The following is a 16848-nucleotide window of genomic DNA, read 5'->3' as shown; positions in this document are numbered from 1 at the left end:
ACAAAACAAAAACATATCAGCGACCAATATAGCCACCTTTCTTTGCAAGGACACTCAAAAGCCTGCCATCCATGGATTCTGTCAGTGTTTTGATCTGTTCACCATCAACATTGCGTGCAGCAGCAACCACAGCCTCCCAGACACTGTTCAGAGAGGTGTACTGTTTTCCCTCCTTGTAAATCTCCCATTTGATGATGGACCACAGGTTCTCAATGGGGTTCAGATCAGGTGAACAAGGAGGCCATGTCATTAGTTTTTCTTCTTTTATACCCTTTCTTGCCAGCCACGCTGTGGAGTACTTGGACGCGTGTGATGGAGCATTGTCCTGCATGAAAATCATGTTTTTCTTGAAGGATGCAGACTTCTTCCTGTACCACTGCTTGAAGAAGGTGTCTTCCAGAAACTGGCAGTGGGACTGGGAGTTGAGCTCGACTCCATCCTCAACCCGAAAAGGCCCCACAAGCTCATCTTTGATCATACCAGCCCAAACCAGTACTCCACCTCCACCTTGCTGGCGTCTGAGTCAGACTGGAGCTCTCTGCCCTTTACCAATCCAGCCACGGGCCCATCCATCTGGCCCATCAAGACTCACTCTCATTTCATCAGTCCATAAAACCTTAGAAAAACCAGTCTTGAGATATTTCTTGGCCCAGTCTTGACGTTTCAGCTTGTGTGTCTTGTTCAGTGGTGGTCGTCTTTCAGCCTTTCTTACCTTGGCCATGTCTCTGAGTATTGCACATCTTGTGCTTTTGGGCACTCCAGTGATGTTGCAGCTCTGAAATATGGCCAAACTGGTGGCAAGTGGCATCTTGGCAGCTGCACGCTTGACTTTTCTCAGTTCATGGGCAGTTATTTTGCGCCTTGGTTTTTCCACACGCTTCTTGCGACCCTGTTGACTATTTTGAATGAAACGCTTGATTGTTCGATGATCACGCTTCAGAAGCTTTGCAATTTTGAGACTGCTGCATCCCTCTGCAAGATATCTCACTATTTTTGACTTTTCTGAGCCTGTCAAGTCCTTCTTTTGACCCATTTTGCCTAATAATTATGCACACCTGATATACGGTGTTGATGTCATTAGACCACACCCCTTCTCATTACAGAGATGCACATCACCTAATATGCTTAATTGGTAGTAGGCTTTCGAGCCCATACAGCTTGGAGTAAGACAACATGCATGAAGAGGATGATGTGGACAAAATACTCATTTGCCTAATAATTCTGCACTGCCTGTATACATGAGGTAATTAGAGGGAGTGGAAACACCTGGGGAACTAGACACAGCAGAAACCAGTCAAGATGATGAGACAGGGGAAGAAAAACTTGAGGTAAGTGAAATGAGACTGGGGGAAGTAACTACATGGCGCAAGGCGCTGAGGAGGCAAGGAAAATCTGAAAACACAACACAAACATTTAATACTAATGAACCTCCAAGTCTACAAAACATAACACGCCCTACAAAAGAAAAGAAAACTCTAAACAGAAGCTAAACCAGTAAATATTAACTAAAACACTAAAACTCAAAATGATAAAATCAAAGGCGGTGACATCGTCTTTTTGCTTCTATCAGCTTACAGGCCCATGCAATGACGTTGCCTCCACCATGTCTGACAGATAATGCGACATGCTTCAGATCGCGAGCTGTTTTCTTTTCCTGTTATTTTATACAAGTTAATCATGGTTTCATCTGTCCACAGACCTTTTTCATAACTCTGCAGGCTTTTTTAAATCGCTGCAGTTCCTGAACAAAAATGCTTGTAAACCCCCTTAAATTAACACTATGTGTCTGCATTTAAATCACCTGAAGTGCAGATTCTCTACTGTTTGATTTAAAATCCATTGTGGTGTTGGCTTATTAAAAAATGCCAAAGAAACAACACAATATTTAAAATAAAGAAAAATCTTCAGAAATATAAAGGCCAAGAAAACAAAGCCTGAAATTACACCTATTTTTTTTTATACTTGATATAAAATTGAATTATAAAGTCTTATTTCTCGGAGCTAGACGGATTAAGAACTCACCTTTCAGTCTTCAACACTCTGACTTATGCTCCACTTAGAGGGCTAATATTATGTGCTGCTGAACTGAAATGTGGGTTGTTTTCTTTGCTTCATTTCCGTCGAGTTAAAAAAACATTTAACTATTCAAGCTGTTGTTACTCACCCTGTTTATTCAAATGTTCTTGAGCATGCACTAGCCAATCAAATCATATTAGGCATATATATTAACTATCAAATGTGATGTTGCAACTAAGTTTTTTTAGATACAAGGTGCACAGTGTGAAATGCAATAAACTTATAAGACTTTGAAAATATCACAGTCTGTCGGTGTCTTAAGGCTTGGAGAGTTGTTGGTAATTTAGCTTTGGATATGTAGATGCAAACTGAGGATATAAGGTTGCTGTGCATATACTGTTAATAATATACAGAAAGGGAGTGATGCATAGGTTTTACAAGGCAATAAACTCAGCAACATGAAAGTACTAAGAATGTTTGATTACTTTGTGAGAACTTCATCAAAAAGGTCTCAAAGTGATGTTGCCCAGCTTGACATTTTCTAATATAAACGCTCATCATTTTCTACATCTGACATTTTTTCCATAATGTCCTTCGTAAACGTAAATCTCTCGCTATGCAGGTCCAGATGAAACTTGCTTCAAATGAGACCTTTGATAATAATAATATAAAAGAGGAATGTGTTTTCTGGATTTTTGGTTGATATTTTGTCTCTTGATGAAGAGGAAATTAGCATAAAATTAAGAAAAGATTCTTATTTTCCTTTTAAGTGAGCAAGCTTACAAATTATGTTAGAAACTACAAGAGAAGAAGCTGGTATAAATTACAAAACTTATATAAAAAGCTAATTTTTAAATACATTTTGACATTAGACGGTGAAACTTTTTGTCTTTGTTGGCACACACTTCCTAAACTAAACTCGAGAAAACAGAAGTTGAATTGCTATATTTAATCACACTGGGGTCTGACATCTATCCAGAGGCTATTATTTATGAGCAAGCGCGTGCCGTCTACCTTGATTTTTAAGTGCAGAGAAAAAGCTGTGACATGTGATTAAGGAGCAACTGCCAGGCGAGAATAGCCATCTGGAAACAGCTACAAGTAGGTAATTAGTCCTGAAAAAAACACACACCCTTCCAGCTGCAGAAGAAGAAAATACATTGAATATATTTAGCTCCTCTGAGGACCACAGAGATGCTGCTCATTAGCAGTTAATGGAAAAATGTTTTACTTTTCGACAGCAGTCAGGTTTCTTTGAATCAATATGCCCAATGCAACCCTTCTGTGGCCACTAAAATTACCTACACATGATATTGAATTGTAAGACAACACACAGTGAATCAGTTCATTGTATTCTCTTTCTGTTTCTATGACTATATAGATAGAAAACAATGGGATGAAGTTTAAAAGCATCTTTTACCATAAGACAACAGATGGCATGGTTTCTTATTCCAGAAACTTGGGAATCCATGCAATTTGTTATGCAGATTTCACTACTCAGAAATGATTACCTTCCAAATATCCATTGAGACCAGCTGCAATCTTTTCACAATAGGATTCCAATAGCTTGGAAAATCAGTACTGTGCTGGCAGTCTATGAGCTATAGTGCACATTAAAAAGAGAAGAGTGATCTTAAGAGAAAAGAGAAGTTTAATAAAAACCGCAGCAACAGCTGCCAATTCATGCTAACTATCCCCTAAAAATGGTTAAAATCAAGCGACATCATTAAACACAGACCCACAGTTTAAATGCGGAGCTCTATTTTTTGGTCTTTGAAAGTGGCACAAAAATCTGTGTTTTTAATACAAATCACTCATCCCACATAGGCGGAAAAGGCAACTGTGAAGCTTATTGTTTGCTGCTCAATGGAGAGCCAAGGCTCTAGCCTGTGTAGAATAATAGGGGTTTTAATAGATTCAAAAAGTGCAAAGCTTATCAGTGACAAGTATTAAAATGCCCACAGAAACCAGTCTTGCAGCTTAATCCACAACACAGCACACATTCAAAGTTTCCTTTGTATTGCATCAAAAAGCCCTCTCTCTCACTGATATACAAAAATTTCAAGCTTACTCCATGTTAAGTTTGTCTTTCATCTTTCTGACCTGTCATACTTAAAGTAATACATGAAAAAATATTGTTAAATGGATAGCTATGTTGGATCACTTTCAGTCTCTGTGACTAATATGATGGAGTATCAGTTTTTAAAGAAGTCACAGTCAAAAATTATAAAGAGGCATTCTTTAAATCTAAAGAAAAAGAAAACCTCCCTAGTGAGGTTTCTACACAAAGCCTTCTACTACATGGGCACGCCAAATAAAAGCCTGCTGAACTGACTTAATTTGTTCACACACATCTGTCAGCAAAATAAGTGCCCCATGAGACAGAATGAAAATGAAGTGATTGCGTCCCTTTGATCTCATATGGTTACGCATATGAGCACACAGTACGTATCTAAACCTATCCAAAGGCCATATGGAAGTAGCCTACCATCTCCAGACAAATGCACAAGTATGAATTAGGGTGGAGTTCAGTTTTGATTTTCAAGTGGCATTACCAACGCGTGCACAACACCGTGCCTCTGTAATCAGTGTGTGACACAGCACTGAGCGATGGGAAAGAACACGGACTACAACGTGCAGTAATGTCAGTCATCTCGGTGGACTCCAGAGATAAGTGGAGAAACAGTTGTGACTGACCTGTCACTTGCAAGGGCGGCTAGAAGTCTGCCTCAATGAGAGGAGGGACGAGGCTCATTATGCTAGAACAAATGAAGCATGAGCTGTCAGAATCTGTCTGACTGCCAGGCTAATACGGACCATAGCAAACCAAAATTCCTGCCTACAGTGAAAGACATTTCATAATTTTACTGTGATTATCTTTTTCTTTTGAAATAATATTTATATGTAATATGGAATAGTGTCTCCCTTTGCTTTGGATGCATTTGACAGCTGCCATTCTGCATCAGTTTTACAGAAATCTGTCTCTGCAAGAACCCCAGTGTCACAGCTTTAAGCTACTATAGTAGTATAACAGTGCTAAAGCATGAAAAACATGACATATAAAAGCATGTAGTGATATGAAGTGCAATACATGGTAAAAGGTTATAGAATTTGTTACTGTTTTGATACAACATATAAAATCTCTGATAAACTACGTGAAATACTGGTTCTGTTGTTTTCAGTGCTGTTTCTGGAAATCCTTACCCTCTGTTGTATTTCCCAGCTATCAACTATATGTTCTGGTGACTGTTACTGACAGAAACAAATTCTCCCATTTCATAGCTCATACGAAATGAATTAATAAATCACAAAGCCTCCTATGGCTCAAAATATCTAAATCTGAGGTCTAATCTTTGACTCCAAGCTTTATTTTGACACATGAGTTGCCATGGCGTGCTTTTTTTTCAGCTTAAGAAAAAGTATCATTTATGATTATTTTTTCTCTCTACTCAGGTATCCTCCAAAACTCCAACACCTACATTTAGTCTCAGATGAGAGACGACCACATCACTTCCTTTCTTGCTACATTACACCAAATATCTGTTTGCTATAGAACTGATTCTAAACTTTTTATAAACACTTTTAAAACTTTGAATGGCTTTCCACTTACCTACATCACAGATTTACTTTACTTGTGAACTGGGCTGCTGCCTACATTCCTCAATTACCTTTCTAATTGCACCCTTAGTCCCCCCCATTCCCTGCAGCTGTGGGACTCTTTAGTGCTAACTTAGTTTAGCAAACTCAAATCACTCCTCGTAACTTTCTTTCACAGGAAGACTCTTTCTTTCTTTCTCTTTCTTTCTTTCTTTCTTTCTTTCTTTCTTTCTTTCTTTCTTTCTTTCTTTCTTTCTTTCTTTCTTTCTTTCTTTCTTTCTTTCTTTCTTTCTTTCTTTCTTTCTTTCTTTCTTTCTTTCTTTGTACAGTAAAGTGATTGCTCATCTTCTTTTATATTCCTCCTTACATCTGTTTTTAATTTTACTGGTTATTATTTTATTCACACAGTTCTTTTCTTTAGGTTTCAAGCACTAGTTTTATTATTTTATTGTTTGTTTGTTTTTGCTCTAACAGTGTTGAACTCTATTTTATGCTCTATTTTTATGGTTTTACTGTGTGTTATACAAATATTGTTGCAAATACAAAAACAGTCACTGAAAGGCCACCTTCATTTGATATCCAAATGCTCACATTTCACTGAACTTGCATTGAAATACATGAAATAGTCAAAAACTGAGAAATGTAAGTACACAGATATGCAATCCCTGGTAAGTTCCAGACTCTCGTTACATGTCCTTTTCATTTAAGGGTTTATTAATGGAGTCATATGAAAGTAAAAATGCAATAAAGATCAATAAAACAGAGACTTTGTGATAGATATTACATTCTTAAAAATAGCGTAAAATGAATAAGAGCTTAGGTTTTATTGTATTGCTCATGGATATGTGAAGCATGCTGTAGGAGTTTTAGACACACTCATTACATTTGCTCAGCAGCCAAGTGGACCACAGTTGGATAGTTTGAGCTGTGTCACAGTGTTGGAGCCAACACTGTCATTACTGAGGACCATCTCGTTAAAATGGACAGCTGTGTGTATGAGGCCTGCTTGTAATCTTGTAGATACCTGGTGGGCTCTACATATAAGCTCCTATAAGTCCCGTCTGACATGTTTGAGCTGCATACTGAATATTCTCCGTGTGTTTTCTTTTCTGCTGTCAAAGATCCTACACACAGATCCTCTCACTTGCATCTTTAAATACTTACTAAAGCCTGGCTGTGGAATAATGCAACACTGATGTAAAGTCTATTATGTTAATTGAGGAGAATTTCTTGATAACAGTTGCCCTCTCCTTGCTTTGTTTTATTGGTCACGAAAAACACGTTTCTCTGTAATCAAATGAAAAATGGTTTAGAAGACGGAAAGCAATAAAAAACAGGTATAGTGAAAAGTAATAAACAGTTATTCTTACAAAGCTTCCTCGGAGGACACAGTTCAGCGAAATAGCCAAATGAGCAGGATACAACCACAGACACAAGGACTAAGGGTCATTAAATATCACCCAAGACAAGGAACACAGTGACAGACTGACATCAAACAAAAAGAAGCAGAAAACAGGAGACAATTTTTAAGACAAGCTGTAACAGGAAAGGTTGCTGTCAGTGGCAATCTTGAGGGACTGGATACAGATGAAGCACAGAAAAGAGGAAAACTGCAGTGCAGGGCCTACACAAGGCACTGAGTGCACAATGCTCACAATATTTATGATGATTAGTGAGCAACTTTTTTTAATGGCTTAATATATTCCAAATCTGATTGACCAAAGCCACTAGCAATTTTAATGATCCCCCAACGCAAACTAAATATTAAACACTGTTAAAGCTTCTAAAAGAGGGTGTCATCCAACAGTGTTGGAGGCTGGTCTAACTGGAAAACAGAGGATAGCAGGGGTTAGGCGCTCAAGGGGAGAACACACTTAAAAGCTAATGTTTTATGATGTTTCCAACCAGTTTCCCCTTTGTCAGTTTTTTTACATTTATCTTTAAAAATGCTGAGGTCGCTAATTGATTCATTTTGTTGCCAGTTTAAGTAACTGCAATTATATTTTTTTCAGCTCTTTCAAGGGCAAACCCTTAAATGCTTCTACAAAATTTACACTCATCCCTTCAGTAGTTATTTTATGCAGACGCATGAATATTGCCCTCATGGTGGTACTGGAGGTCAAATCAGGGAACGAATAAAATCATTAGGATTAATTATCTCTTTCTCCTGAGTCTCTAGACCTAATCTCCTTCCTCCTCTTTTCACATCACCATTCTCATCATCGAGTGTTGAAATTTGGCACATCCCACAGATTTTGTGTAACAACAGGCCTGCCATTAATTATGCTAATTCTGCTTTTGGGGCTGTAAAGCTAAATCTGTCTGGGCAGCTTTTAGCACGATAAATATCCACTCCATTATAGCTGACATGCTATGGTTTAGACCGCTCTATTGTGTGTGCAATAAATGTCTACAGATTATCTAATAAGCAGGAAAGGATGTCATTTAGTATTACAGCAAATAGTTCAATGCACAGAAAACACAGACAGTCATTTGTGAAAGGTGATTGTGACGCTGATGTGCAATCTAAATGTTTAAAGAAACCTGCACATTTCTGTAGTTAAATGGTCTCCAGGACAGGACAGGAAATAACTGCTGCTTGCAGCATACAAAAATAAAAATGTTTTCCTCATGTAAGCGTCATGATGACAGTTGCTAATTATTGCATGTGCTGTGCCCACCCCCTGGTTTTTGTTTTTGTCTCATCTTCCCTCTGGTGTGACATACAAGCAGTTAGTTTTGCTTGCAAGTTGGCTGCTAATTTCCCTGAGGTAAAGCAAGTTGCTTCCTTGCATTAGCTAAACACTTATTCAGTTTTATCATTTCAGCTTTGTTGGATAAAAAACAATGAGATTAGACAGTGAGAACTGAACTAATATGGAGCGTAATAATATCCGGGACGCTCATAACCAAAAGTGAACTGTAATTGTGGGAAAATGAAAACAGGAACAAGACAATCATTTAGCATTCATTTCACATATTAATGCTTAAATATGATGCATAAGTACAGCTTAATATTGCAGTAAAGATTCTTCAGTATCAACTGATCTGATCTGTCCTCTCTCACTAGGAAAAAGGAAAGTTCTGTCGTTGCTCTGATCTAGCTCAAAGGAACAAAATCTATAGTTTGATTTCCACTGAACTCATTTCACTCTATTATGTTGCCACAAGAAAAAAAACTAATGTCACCTGCACAGAAAAAAGCAGGTGACATTCTGTCAACAAACAGGAACCACATATACATATAACTGATGCTACACTTGTAATGAATCAAAAATGTGAACTGAACGATTTCTGCAAATCAGAATTGATTCACTATGTGAAAGTATTTATTTATTTATTTATTATTATTAACCTTTATTTAACCAGGAAGATCCCATTGAGATTAAAAACCTCTTTTTCAAGGGAGACCTGGCCAAGATAGGCAGCAGCAGATGTCTCACAGTTACAGAAATTACTCAAACACAGGCAGCAACATCACACATGCAACAATAAGTGAAAGAATACAAATAAAATAAAAATAAAATTCAATAAAATTCAAATAAAATAAAAAGTCAGTTAAAATGACAATCAATCTAATTGAAACAGTTACATGTTATGGACATGGCCTCAAGGATTCGTAGTTTAGATTTAAAATCACTTAATGAAATGAATTCAGTCATTTTCCATTCCTTCTGCAGTTTGTTCCAGGCCGAGGGTGCTAAATGGACAAAAGCTCTTTTACCAAGTTCAGTTCGGGCAAATGGAACAGAAAGCAACAAGTAACCATGCGGACGAAGAGAATACCGACCAGCATGTTTCATTACAAGCAGGGAACATATATAAGAAGGCAGCAACCCAAGTATTGCCTTATATATAAAACTGTATAAATGAGAGTTCCTCCGACTTACCAAAGCAGGCCATCCTACCTGAGAGTATAACTCACAGTGGTGAGTCTGAAATTTACAGTTAGTGATGAACCTCAGAGAAGCATGATACACAGAATCAACCATTCGAAGACATTGAGCAGAAGCATTCATATATAGAATATCACCATAATCCAGCACAGGCAAGAATGTTGCAGCAACAAGCCGCTTCTTTGTATTAAAAGAGAAACACAACTTATTTTGAAAATAAAATCTCAGTTTTAACTTCAGGTTTTTCACAAGATTCTCTACATGTGGTTTGAAGGTAAGCGAGTCATCAATTAAGATTCCCAGATATTTATAGGTGTGAACCAACTCTATTTTATGACCTTCAAGAGTGGTTACTGATGGGATTGTTTGGGCTCGTCTCCTTGATTTAGAAAACAACATGAGCTTTGTTTTGTCTGCGTTGAGAACAAGTTTAAGCTGATGTAATGAGTGCTGGACAGCAGAAAAGGCTTTCTGCAAGGAGTCGATGGCTTGGACAAGAGTTGAACCACAGCTGTAAATAACTGTATCATCAGCATAGAAGTGCAAGTTTGCATCTGGCACATGTAGACTAAGATTGTTTACGTAAATGATAAATAGAAGGGGACCTAATACAGAACCCTGTGGCACTCCGCTGTGCACTGTAACAAAGTCAGAACATAGACCGTCAGATTTAATGCACTGAGTCCTGTTACTGAGGTAGTTTGAGAACCATGCCACTGCTCTCTCAGAGAGTCTTGACTGGAAGAGTCTAAGTTTTAAAATACAATGATCAACAGTGTCAAATGCTTTTGACAAATCAATAAAAAGGGATGCACAGTGTTGTTTTTTATCAAGTGCAATAGTAATATCATTTACCACTCTAATTGCAGCTGTGATAGTACTGTGATTCTTCCTAAAGCCTGATTGATATTCAGATAAAATGGCATTGATGTGCAAAAACTCCTTTAACTGCTCACACACAAGAGCTTCAAGAACTTTGGCCAGCACAGATAGATTAGATATTGGTCTGTAATTAGTTAACACTGCTGGGTCGCCCCCTTTTAATAGAGGAACAACAAAAGCTGATTTCCATACTGAGGGAATTTTATTCATGTCCAGTGTGAGGTTGAAAAGTGTTGTGAGAGGCTCTGCTACAAAATCAGCTGCCAGTTTCAAGAAGTAAGGATCTAGTAAGTCTGGCCCTGGAGATTTTCTAGGATCTAACAGTTTAAGAGCTTTACAGACCTCCTGCACAGAGAAAGGAACAAAGTTAAATGGCTGACCAGTGTACACCGGAAGGTTTGTGCCAGATTTTACAGAGACTGGGTTCAGAGAGTCAAACAAAGAGCCAGAAGATATAAAGTGCTTGTTAAAACAATTCATAATCTCCTTCCTATCATAAACAGGAACAGAATCCTTAAAAACATAGGTGGGTAGAGCGTGGGAGCTTTTACTCACTGAAAGAGACTTAATGATTTTCCAGAACTTCTGTGGATTATTTAGGTTCTCAGTGGTGACAGACAGATAATATTCTGTTTTAGCTTTCTTAATAGAGGAAGTACATCTGTTTCTTAGTTGTCTGAAAAGAAGCCAATCACTGGGGTAGCCTGTTTTCCTCGCTTTGGCCCAAGCCAGGTAACTAGGAAAAAACATGTCTCGATGAATTGTGAAACAGAAGTAGCATGTGTGAAATAAATCTTCATTAAAGGAAGTCAATAAGTAATTCAATATGTTGAAGGAGTAGGTACTAATTAAACACCGGACGATATATACTCAGCGTGTCTCCCAAGATGTTAAGTCCGTCAGGCTTACAATAACACCTGCTAATACCAGTAAAACATGCCAACTATGCAAGCGCTCTGTCAGAGCAGGTGATTAGTTGAAGAATGCAAACCAAGAGTTCAGACGTTACAGTTTGAAATGAGACCAACAAAGAATGCTGGATTTGATCATTTTGACACCTGGCATTATGTGCCAGGTGCCTTTAAAGACTTTAAAGTTAAACACCAGTACGTATGTAATATGTAACCACAAAGTGTCAAACGACAGAATTCAATTTAGACTTATAAACAATCATGCTGGAAAGCATCATGCAAAATTAAGAACGTGGATGCTGTCCAGATGGCACTGGGAGTCAAAACAATGAAATGCTGCTGCTCACAGAACGGTGGCAGGGAGTAAGGACTAAAAGAGATAACAAGCAGAAACCAGGATAAAGATGTGGTTATTTCTTCCACGGAACACATAAAAACCACTCAGACTCAGAACAAGACCTGACTACAGCTCATAGTGCTGCTGTACTATGACAAAATAAAGTGCAATACAGTAGTTACAGTAATAACTGCAGTTGCTTATAGTTAGCACTGCTGTCTCAAAGCAAGAGGGGTCTTGGGTTCAAACCCAGGTTTGGTCCGTTTGAGTAGCGTCTGCAGGTTTTTCTTCTGCCGGTGGAAAAAGAAGCCCAGGTAATAATACCTTGTCAGCCCTGGACACACATTTCCAGTGTTTTAGAAAACAAATACACCTTCTAGTGTTTATTGTTAATGACTAAATATAATTAAAATATAACACCTGCATTGGCACATGTATTATTATAGCATTATGGGCTCAGCAGGACATAGTCTGCAAGACAAAAAACACTCAATCCAGAGCAAAAGGTCAAATTCAAAGCGTAACCATGAACCTCTGCTTTTCATCTGACCACATACCGTGCTTTCATAAAGTAACTGGTTTTCATTGCAGTGACTACAGTTCCCCTGCTTTGTGATGTTTGTTGGACAGACGGGAAGCCGATGTGTTTTTAATCTAGAGCTAATAGTGTGAGTTTCAATATGGGCACTAGAGAGCACGAGAGTGACTCTGGGAATCCAATGGGAAGCAATCCAACATCAATCTTCATTCTGAGACAGTCAGTGAATGCTAAAAATAAACACATTAAGCTGACATTGACAAAATGCCACAGTTTGAACTATGAACCTGGAGGTGCCTCCTATACAAAGAGGAAAGCACATAATGTTGAGACCAAGCACAGAAATCTGATGGTCAACTGTTTGGGTGACAGAGCGATAATATACTGTGGCAACTAATAGAGATGAGAGGGGAGGATAAGCAAAATCACAGAAGTTCCAAGTTACAGCTTTGTACAGTCCTACAGGTGAGGTAATTAACTGGAATCTAACATCTGGTTTGCCATGTCTGCTAAATATTTAATTAGCTGAAAGTATAGTATTTCAAGTGGGTAAGCATGCAGAGGGTCTTGGTGCTGTTTGAGTTTGCTGGGGCTATTCTTATCTGTGTATATCAGTGAACACAACTATGATAAAGGCTAGCACCGGGTGCAGTACTTGTGAACGGTCTATATTGGTGGTAAAATTCTGCTCACTAAAAATGGATGAAAATTGATTAAGTTGATACTTTAATTTTTTTTATTTTTTTTTACGGTCAAGATTTGGTCCTCAGTTTAATTTTTGTCGAATCAGCTGTGATTACAAATACATAAAATGTGAGTTTCTTTCTCATTTCTACCTCTTCATATATTTTTGTTGACTGTCTTCACATTCCAGCAAATACTTATGCGGTGTGCAAGTTTATCCTGCTATTAATTACTATCAGCAATTTATCAGCATCTGCTCTGAACACTAACACTGTGATGACATCAGGTACAAGACAGGAGACAGTGTTTGCGTGCATGTACAGTCTGTCTGGTTGTGTTTGTGCATTTGTGACAGCAAGGACAGCTGAAAGTGAACGTGAGTGAGTTATTACACAGACCAAGCTCGCGTATTCAGCCATTGTTTCTGATGCAAACTTCCCCACATTGAAAAATCGCAGATTTTCAATAGATATTACAAGACTGTCATCTATTTTTCTAAGGAAATTAAACAATACATTCCCAACGGTGTTAGCTGCTTGAGAGAAGCTAGCACATTGTGTAGAGAGTATTGGTTTATAAGAAAGGCTGGCAACTGGCCAGCAACTAAGTAAGTGAGTTTGGTGTTAATCCTGAGTCGCAGGGATTTCTAATTACAGGAGAAAAATGTGAATAAGATCAAAACGTACAATCTTCAAATGTACTATAGAAACTGCTCTTTGGTGAGTGGCACAGAATGCATATGAACATTTATTGCATGGCTGAATATCTTTTTTTGCAGTGAATAAATTAATACACTGTGTTTGTATAGCTTTTGTTGTACTCTACGACACATTTATCAGGTGTGTTTTGTTGTCCCTACAATCAAAAGCACACAGATAACGAAACTCTCTCAGGTTCGTATCACAGTTAGTGCTAAACCTTGCAAATAATAGTGTCTATAATCTGAAACACAACACCTGCTTCTGTTGCAGTGTGTGCCATCATGATTTATAAGTCTGCACAGAAGAACAGCAGCATCAGTTTAATCTATAAAGGGTAGCTGGTTGAATGGTTGAAAAAGTCCAGGTGGTTGCAGAGTCAGGAGAAAAGGTGCTGGCACCAGGTCACAGCCCGTCTGCCGTCAACAAACTCGCTCTGGACCTCAGCTTAATCTTAATCTAATATATACAAGTCAGCTAGAGAGAAAGGAAAAAAAACTAATTAAAAGCTCCACTATTTGAACCTTGTGAAATAACTTCACTCTGATAAGGTGCTGATGTGGTGGTGATTGAGCCACAGTACTTCCTGTCCTCACATTCCCTTTGGCACTGCCCATGAACTAACATTTCAGGCACACTTGCATGCACATTTTCATTTTGCACATTCATTCAAACACATTCAAAGCAAACAGTGCAGCTGAACACAAGTACGAGCATGCAGCTTTAGCAAAAAAAAAGAAAAGAAAGAAAGAAAAAAAGAGCTGACATACGTTGCCTCAGTGAGTGATGTGAGGACTCATTCCTGGGTGAGAGTCAGAGATCAGTCTGCCAGAGCCATCTGTCAAGCAGGCTGGGTACAAAGGAAGTAGGAGCAAGTGTCCCTCTCCCTCCTTCCTGTGCGTCTCTCTTGCTTCACAACAAAGTCCCGTGTTGCGTTGGAGAAGAGAGCAGCACTCCACGAGCCGGGGAATCCTCTGTCAGACTAAAGCCAATTTAAAGCAGTTTAAATCCCAGATGAGAAGATGGAGCGATGCACATCCCTCTTCTTCAGGAAACACGACTTGCTACCGCACAGCTCAAAACCCCCTCTCTCGGTTTCTTCGGTCTCCTTCTCCGCTCTCTTTCTCTCCCCTTCCTGATCCTGCTCCACTTGTACGTTCGCTTGCTCTCTCTCACTCTGGCATGCATTTTTATCCACTGTGGCTCAAGCCCCCACAGGCACGCATACACACACACTGCACTCTCCACACAAACATATGCAAATAACAGAGATAAACAAACACACCAAGAAAAAAGAAAAACTCCTGTCAGCTTCTTTAGAGTATTTGTCTTCAATGTAACTGGTTACTTCCTGCTGTTATGCAATCGAACGCGTGCTCCTGTGTTTTATTCGTGCTATCGACATGTTCTGAAACATAGCACAATATGAAGATAAACAGGGGCTCCTTGGACTATGAAAAATACAAGGTTGGCGTGTTTGCTGAATTAAATGGGATTATACTCAAGCTTTGATTTGTGGGTGAGAAAAGCTCACATGTTCAACTACGGGCAACGTGTGTGAAGGGATCTAGACTGAACCGAGCATGTTTTTTCCTAATTTAAAAAACTAATATGAAGTGAATGTGGACGAATGAACTTGGAAAAGCTGTTTTCCCACCATCACATAAAAAAGAGCTAAACTGTATGCGTGTCCCTGTTCACATAAACCTATCGTAAGCCTGATTCGATGCTCTCTAGAGATGTTCTATTTTGAGCGTTCAGTCGTAACGCACAACAGAAGAAAGAGGACAGCAAAGCGCTATTATGAGAATCTCCCCTAAAACTACCCTTCCCCCAACACCACCACCACTTCTGCCACCACCTCCCCATCTCCCTCCCTCTATGCTGAACATCTCCATGGTTTAAGGGGATAGCAGCAGGAGGGAAGGAGGAACATAGTTTTCGGAGAGATATAAATAGTGCTGGAGTGACCTGATCCATTAGCGCTTTGGTGGGGAAAGGTCCAGGCGGCCAAACACAGTGCCTGCTTGTAATAACAAGTGGGCTTGGAAACTGATCAGATCAATTTAGAAGGATATTTTAACACATGCTGTAAAAATGTCTTTGAATAAACTGATTTATTGTGAGTGAGTACACAGACGAGACATAAGAGTGAGCGAAGGCTTGATGAGCACATATTCTGATGGGGTGTCAGTCAAGTCCAAGAGCAGTTACAGATTATTCTAGTAAGTATTGATTTCGAACCTTCCCTAGCACACAAACAGAACGATTTGAATCGAGTTATTAGATGTTTCTCTGTTTCACCTGTTCTTACTGAGGCTTGAACCCAGTGTTTGTGTTGGCAGATAAGAAAAGAGCAACTGTGTCAACCAGTATGTTAAAGGTGGCCGACAGATATTCGGTTACCTGTTTGTTTTTATGAATGTAACGAAGCAAATGTTCCCTCTGTGAAGGGCATGCGTTTTATCTACAAAGGAACAAGCAACATTTGCATTCGTGTCCACGTTTGATCGCATACACTGTCTGCAAACGAATACACAAATATCTGCCCTTGACCAGGTGACTCGAGAATATACAGAGGCTATCTTGAAAATAAAATGTAGATTGAGAGAATTCAGCTATTTTAACAAAAAAAGAGAAAACAAACAGACCCCAAAACCCAATAAACCTACTTTATATGCAGATGAAACTCAAAATAAGTATAACAAATTTGAAATATATTAAAAACAGCCTAATAAAGTTAATCAAAAAAGCCCCGTGTGTTTGTTCCAATAGATGAAAAAGCAAAAGGAATTCAACATCATTAAAAAGTAAGCATGACAGCTCTAATCTGTAGATTAACTCAAGGTTTAAAAAGTATGCACAGTGATGGAAATCGCTTTTGGCAGAAAGACCGCAGGCTGGTCTTTCTGCCAAAAGTGAGTTGGAGCCATGTAAGGATCAAAAGCCAAACTTAACGTTCTTAAGTTTGGAGGATATTTTAACTGCGTTTAACACTATCCCTGCAAAACGTACATTTTTTTCCAGTAATTTGTGTTTTCATTTCAAGCAATAGTGTTAAAAATCTAACTTTAATAGATATATGTAAATATATTCACAGAACAAAAATGTTGTGGGAGGTCTTGAATGATTGGGGATTGATGAGTCACTGCTAAGTTAGAAAAACACTGTTATCTGATCAGAAACCACACAGAAAAGCAGGTTTCAGATCGTACTGCAGTACGGTGCATTATTTGAACAACTTACTGGGGATTATATGAATTCTTTGACTCTGTAAGCTAATTTTGCT

At 38.6% G+C, this 16848-nt stretch overlaps 1 protein-coding gene across 1 annotated transcript in view; it reads right to left on the bottom strand.

Annotated features, from left to right (window-relative positions):
• The window catches only part of gramd1bb (GRAM domain containing 1Bb), a 115701-nt gene extending 100833 nt beyond the window's left edge, over window positions 1-14868 (bottom strand). The window contains exon 1 of the mRNA XM_080889968.1: window positions 14330-14868. The gene's annotated coding sequence lies outside the window, so the exon portion shown is untranslated. The remainder of the gene's footprint in view (window positions 1-14329) is intronic.
• Between the last annotated feature and the right edge of the window lie 1980 nt (window positions 14869-16848).

The sequence above is a fragment of the Rhamphochromis sp. 'chilingali' genome (assembly GCF_963969265.1).
Source record: "Rhamphochromis sp. 'chilingali' genome assembly, chromosome: 8".
NCBI classification, from domain to species: Eukaryota; Metazoa; Chordata; class Actinopteri; order Cichliformes; family Cichlidae; genus Rhamphochromis; species Rhamphochromis sp. 'chilingali'.
Note: the sequence above shows the minus strand (reverse complement) of the source record. Positions and strands in the feature narration are given on the sequence as shown.